Below are 6713 nucleotides of genomic sequence, written 5' to 3' on the forward strand. Positions count from 1 at the left end.
TAGCCCTGCCCCAGAAGTGGAAGAGATTGAGTGCAGCGATGCCCAACCACTTATTTCTCAAGATGAGTACATGCAAGGATCATCGCAGCACGTCTCCGATGATGACGAAACGCAGGTGCCAACTGCTGCGGCGTTCAGCATTGTGGAGACCGACAAGGAGGGCAGGGGTGAAGACTGGGTGGAAGATGATGTGGAGGACGATGAGGTCCTCGACCCCACATGGAATGAACATCATGCAGGTGACCTGAGTAGTTTGGAGGAAGAGGCGGTGGTCGCACAGAGCCACCAGCACAGCAGAAGAGGGAGCAGGGTGCAGAAGCGGAGCGGCCGTGCCCTAGACACTACGCCCGCTACTGCCCAACGCAGCAAGGGAACGAGCGCACCAAAGTCAGCTCAAAGGAGTTCTCTAGCGTGGAAGTTCTTTAGAAAATGTGCTGATGACAGGACACGAGTGGTTTGCACCCTGTGCAATCAGAGCTTGAAGCGAGGCATAAACCTTCTCAACCTGAGCACAACCTGCATGATCAGGCATCTAAGTGCAAAGCACGAGCTGCAGTGGAGTACACACCTTCAAAACCAAGAAACGTCTCTGGCTCATCCTGCTTCCTCTTCTGCTGCAGTCTCGGCCACTCCAGCCACATCTGTAGTAATACCGGCACCTGCCACCCCGCAAACAGACGATCTGTCAGCAACACCACCACCTGGGTCACCAACAACCATCTCCACAATGTCCCGTGGAAGCGTTCAGCTTTCCATCTCCCAAACACTTGAGAGGAAGAGGAAGTACCCCCCTACCCACCCGCGATCCCTGGCCCTGAATGCCAGCATTTCAAAATTATTGGCCTTTGAAATGCTGTCATTCCGTCTGGTGGAGACGCACAGATTTAAAAACCTTATGTCGGTGGCTGTCCCACAGTACGTCGTGCCCAGCCGCCACTACTTTTCCAGGCAAGCCATCCCTTCCCTGCACAACCAAGTGGGGGAAAAAATCAGGTGTGCACTGCGCAATGCCATCTGTGCCAAGGTCCACCTAACTACCGATACGTGGACCAGTAAGCACGGTCAGGGGCGTTATATCTCCCTAACGGCACACTGGGTAAATGCAGTGGCGGATGGGCCTGAGGCGGATAGCAATTTGGCGCATGTCCTTCCACCACCGAGGATTGCAGGGCGCTTCAGTTTGCCTCCTGTTCCTAACTCCTCCTACTCCGCTTCCTCATCCTCTACCGCCTCCTCATCCGGACAGCGTAACACCTTCACCACCAACTTCAGCACGGCCAGGGGTAAACGACAGCAGGCAGTTTTACAACTTGCCTGTTTGGGGGACAAACCACACACCACGCAGGAGTTGTGGAGGAGCATGGAACAGCAGACAAATGAGTGGTTGCTGCCAGCGAGCCTCAAGCCCGGCCTGGTGGTGTGCGATAACGGGCGAAATCTCATAGCAGCTCTGGGCCTAGCCGGTTTGACGCACATCCCTTGCCTGGCGCATGTGCTGAATTTGGTGGTGCAGAGGTTCCTTAAAAACTACCCCGATATGTCAGAGCTGCTGCAGAAAGTGCGGGCCGTTTGTGCGCACTTTCGGCGTTCTCACCCTGCTGCTGCTCGCCTGGCAGCGCTGCAGCGTAACTTCGGCCTTCCCGCTCACCGCCTCATATGTGACGTGCCCACAAGGTGAAACTCCACCTTGCACATGCTGGAAAGACTGTGCGAGCAGCAGCAGGCCATAGTGGAGTTTCAGCTGCAGCACGCACGCGTGAGTCGCTCTGCGGAAGAGCACCACTTCACCACCAATAACTGGGCCTCCATGCGAGACCTGTGTGCCTTGTTGCGCTGTTTTGAGTACTCCACCAACATGGCCAGTGGCAATGACGCCGTTCTCAGCGTAACTATCCCACTTCTATGCCTCCTTGAAAAAACAATTCGGGCGATGATGGAAGAGGATGTGGCACAGGATGAGGAGGAGGAGGAGGATGAAGAGGTAACATTTCCAAGGCTTTCAGGGCAGTAATTCGCAAGGGGCTCCGAGGGTGGGTTCCTGCACACACAAACGCCAGGGACACAATTGTCCAGCAGGGCACAGTTCTGGAGGATGAGGAGGATGAGGAGGAGGAGGAGCTGGAGGAGGAGATGGAACCATGTTCACAGCAGGGTGGCACCCAGGCCAGCTCATGGCCATCACTGGTGCGTGGCTGGGGGGATACAGAGGACACGGACGATACACCTCCCACAGAGGACAGCCTTTCGTTGCCTCTGGGCAGCCTGGCACACATGAGCGATTACATGCTGCAGTGTCTCCACAACGACCGCCGAGTTGCCCACATTCTAACTTGTGCTGATTACTGGGCGGCCACGCTGCTGGATCTCCGTTACAAGGACAACGTACCGTCCTTAATTCACTCACTGGAGCGCAATCGCAAGATGCGCGAGTACAAGCGCACGCTGGTAGACGCCATGCTGCTGGTATTCCCATCTGACAGCGGGGCCGCAGTGGAAGCACAAGGCAGAGGAGGAGGAGGAGGAGGAGGTCGCCAACGCAACCAGGGCACCGCCAGCACCTCAGAAGGCAGGGTTAGCATGGCCGAAATGTGGAAAAGCTTTGTCAGCACGCCACAACAAACAGCAGCACCAGCAGCTCAGATGGAACGTCTTAGCAGGAGGCAGCATTTTACCAACATGGTGGAGCAGTATGTGTGCACACGCCTACATGTAGTGAATGAGGGGTCTGCCCCCTTCAACTTCTGGGTCTCCAAACTGGGCACATGGCCTGAGCTTGCCCTTTACGCCTTGGAGGTGCTGGCGTGCCCTGCAGCCAGTGTATTATCTGAACGGGTATTTAGCACGGCTGGGGGCGTTATAACAGACAAGCGCAGCCGCCTGTCCAGAGACAATGTGGACAAGCTCACGTTCATTAAAATGAACCAGGCATGGATCCCACGGGACTTTTCCGTACCTTGTGCAGAATAGCAATGGATACCGACCTTACCCACCCATTGTTCCATTTTTGCTCTTTCTCACTCTTTTGGGGTGTACCCTCATTTAAAATTTGTGAAAAGAAGCAGTGTTGGCTACCTCGTCCTCCTCCTCAGGGCCAGATTAACGTAGGGGCTATTGGAGCTGCAGCTCCAGGCCCCTACCTTTTATATAGGCCCCGGGTTGGCCATATTCACTGTTACCGCTCTTCTGTCACTTGTAAACACAGAAGTCTGGCTTCTATGCTCGCTTCCCCAGGCAGCACCCTCAGAACCTCCCCACAAAGCGGGAAGGCCGGACAAGGAGGGACAGTTGCCGATGCATGGATGTGTTTATGGGCTTCAGAGACAGCATCCCATGTTGAATTAGGCATGCATGGCTGCACCCTTCCTCCTCTGGGTGCATGGCAAGGCACGGCCCTTAAGGCCCTTCAAAATCCTCAGCACCAAGCCCATGATGCTCTTAATCCGGCCCTGCTCCTCCTCCACTGCCGCTTCCACCTACACCGCCCATAGGTGTGCGCAGCCTATTGCATTAAGGTGTGCACCCCAAAGTTGAAATACACATGCATGTGTTTGCCAGCAGGGAGAGTAATGTATCGGGGCCATGTACCTGTAGGCAAAGAGAAATAGAGCAGAGCAGGTCCGAGGGAGATCTTTCCCATCTCCTCACTGGCAATGCTATGTGCCCTAGGTGATTAGGGTGTGCCCAGGCACACCCGGCACACCCTGTGCGCATGCCTATGTCACCGCCACATCCACCACCACCTCAACCTCCCTCCTACTCCATATGGGCCTCGTCCTTCAGAGATGAAGAAGAACATTGTTTTATTTTTCTGTTTTTTTTTGTTGTTTTAAGTTATTTCCCTATCCACATTTGTTTGCAGAGCACTTGCCATGCTCTTAATTACGTTTTGCTGCCATTTGCAGCACTCTAGCCCTTTCCTTTGGTGTTTTAGAGCCATTTTAGTGCCTTAAAGTTCGGGTCCCCATTGACTTCAATGGGGTTCGGTGTCCAGGAAAAGTTCGGTAAAAGTCCGGGACACGGACCCGGACTTTTTTTTAAAGTTCGGCCGAACCCGTCGAACACGGACATCTAGGTGTCCGCTCAACCCTAGTCAAGAGTATTGGAATTGCAGTAGGCACCAAAGTCATCTACCAGTGTGCACAGGCCATCCCAGATGACAAAAATGTCATTGATGTACCTGCCAAAGTACACCAAGTTTCTGGAAAATGGATTGTTGTGCCAAATGGACTAATGTTCTTATAGCCCCATGGTTAAGTTAGCATAGTGGGGGCACAATTTTCCCCCATAGCTGTGCCCTCAATCTGCAGATAGTCATGGTCATCAAAAAGAAAGTAATTGTGATTGAGGCAGAAATGTGTGGCATCAAGTATGAACTGGGCCTGTCGAAGATTGATGAGTGGATCTTGGATGAGGAAGTGTTGTACTGCCCGCAGGCCTACTTTGTCGGTGATAGAGGTATAAAGTGAGTTGACATCCAGGGATACCCATATGTAAGTGGGTTCCCAATTGAACTTCTTCAGGGTGTCTAGAAGATGTATACCATCCTGTATATTTGCTGGTAACTGCTGGGCTGGGCGTTGGAGAAGTGGTACATAGTACATAGAAAAGAAGTTAGTGACGCTCTCCATAGCTACCACGATGGAGCGTCGTCAAGGCTTTTATGGGTCTTGGACAAATGATAGAAGTAGGGAGTGCAGTAGTAATATCTGTAAAGAAAGAAGGCCTCTGTTTTATTGATGATTCCGTAAGCTAAGGCGTGGGTAACCAATGACCTTGCTTTTTTGCTGAATTGGGGTAGAGGATCCTTAGGTAGTTAGTATCTGATAATAGTCTATAGGATTCTTTCAGATATTGATCCTTGTCTTGTACTATGAGTCCTCTGCCCTTATCAGCTGGTTTTATGATGATGTTGGAAATGTTGGAAAGTTTATTGAGATCTGCTTTTTCAGGTGAGGTTAGAATCTATAGGGAGGTGGCTAAGAGTGGGTTTGCTCATGCGTTGGATCTCTGCATAAATGACCTGATAAAAACGTTGTATATATGGGCCTTTGACGTGGGTGGGGTTAAATACAGATTTGTACTGGTGACATCCAAGGTGGCCTGGGTCTTTTTGGCCTCTTTGATGCTGAAATATAATTTGACTGGGAGATTTCTAACAAACTTGTTCAGGTCTACAAAGAGGGTAAAGGGGTTGGGATGGGCTGAGGAGGGGGGGGGGGGGAATTTAGGCCTTTTCTGAGTAGTGACATATCTTCTGTAGATAAGTCGTGGGTGGATAGATTTAATATTTTTACAGTCTCTGTATTTTGCCTTTTTTTGTTATGTCTGTTTCTTCAACCTCTTCTGCCTCTTCTTCTAGTTTTCTTTTTTGGGCAGTTAGGGCAATGGCTAAAAAAAGAAGAATCATCAGAGTGGATGGCAATATGGAGGATGTGGGGTGCGGATTTAGACGTTCGGTTAGGAGTATGGACTCTAATATTAATTGGGAGCAGGATAATAGAGGAGGATGTGGTTAGTGGATCCATGGCAGTAATGGGAGTATGATCAGGAGGATGGGGATCAGTAGGAAGGGGATGTGGTCGATAATTTGTTCTCTGCGGTTTGTGAGGGGCCTCAATGGTTGGTGGTACTGAGCTGGGGTCCAGTAGAGTCTTCATGGTCAAGGCACGTTGACGATTACAACAAATGCAGAGAATATGATTTGAAAAGGAATATACCCCCTCACCCTACCCCATCACCTCTTATGTCCCGTAGACTACCATCTCTCCATCGGACCACACACCAGACAGGGGTCACTAGACTCAAGAAACGCCCAGCTAATACAGCCACCCAACAAAGACCTAGGAACCCACCACCTAAAACCAACACAAATCCCTCGGGGACCAGAGGAAAAACAAAGAAAAGGAAGAATACACAAGATAAGTCTCTGATAAAAATTACGGAACCAACCATGAAGACTCTACTGGACCCCAGTTCTGTACCACCAACCATTGAGGCCCTTCAGAAATCACAGAGAACAAGTTATCTACCACAGCCCCTTCCTGACGATCCTCATCCTCCTGATCATACTCCCAATACTACCATAGATCCACTAACCACACCCTCCCCTATTGTTCAGCCCCCAATCACTAATACCATCCATATTCCTAATCGAACCTCTAAATCCCCACCCCAAATCCTCCATCCTGCCACCCACTCTAATGATTCTTCTTTTTTAGCCATTGCCCTCCTAACTGCCCAAAAAAGAAAACTAGAATAGGCAGAACAGGGGGAAGAAACAGACATAACCTAAATAAAAGGAAAAATAGTGAGACTGTAAAAATATTCAATCTATCCACCCACGACTTATCTACAGAAGATATGACACTACTCAGCAAAGGCCTAAACTTCGCCCCCTCGGCCCGTCCCAACCCCTTTACACTGTTTGTAGACCTGAAGTTTGTTAGAAATCTCACAGTCAAACGATTTTTCAGCATCAAAGAGGCCAAAGAAACCCAGGACATCTTGGATGTCACCAGCATGAACATATCCAGCCTCATAAATGACACCATGGACTCCATAGCCCTGGACCTCTTGAAAGAAATGTACTTAGTGTCAAGGTTCCATGAAACCAGACCACACGGAGATACAGGTAAAATTAGGCAGTTTATTGGAGCAATAAATGCACAGCAAGAGAAAAAAGCAAGATCAGAAAGAGCCAGGGTCAAGTCCAG

The sequence above is a fragment of the Pelophylax lessonae genome (genome assembly GCF_965119305.1).
Source record: "Pelophylax lessonae genome assembly, chromosome: 13".
Classification (NCBI taxonomy): Eukaryota; Metazoa; Chordata; class Amphibia; order Anura; family Ranidae; genus Pelophylax; species Pelophylax lessonae.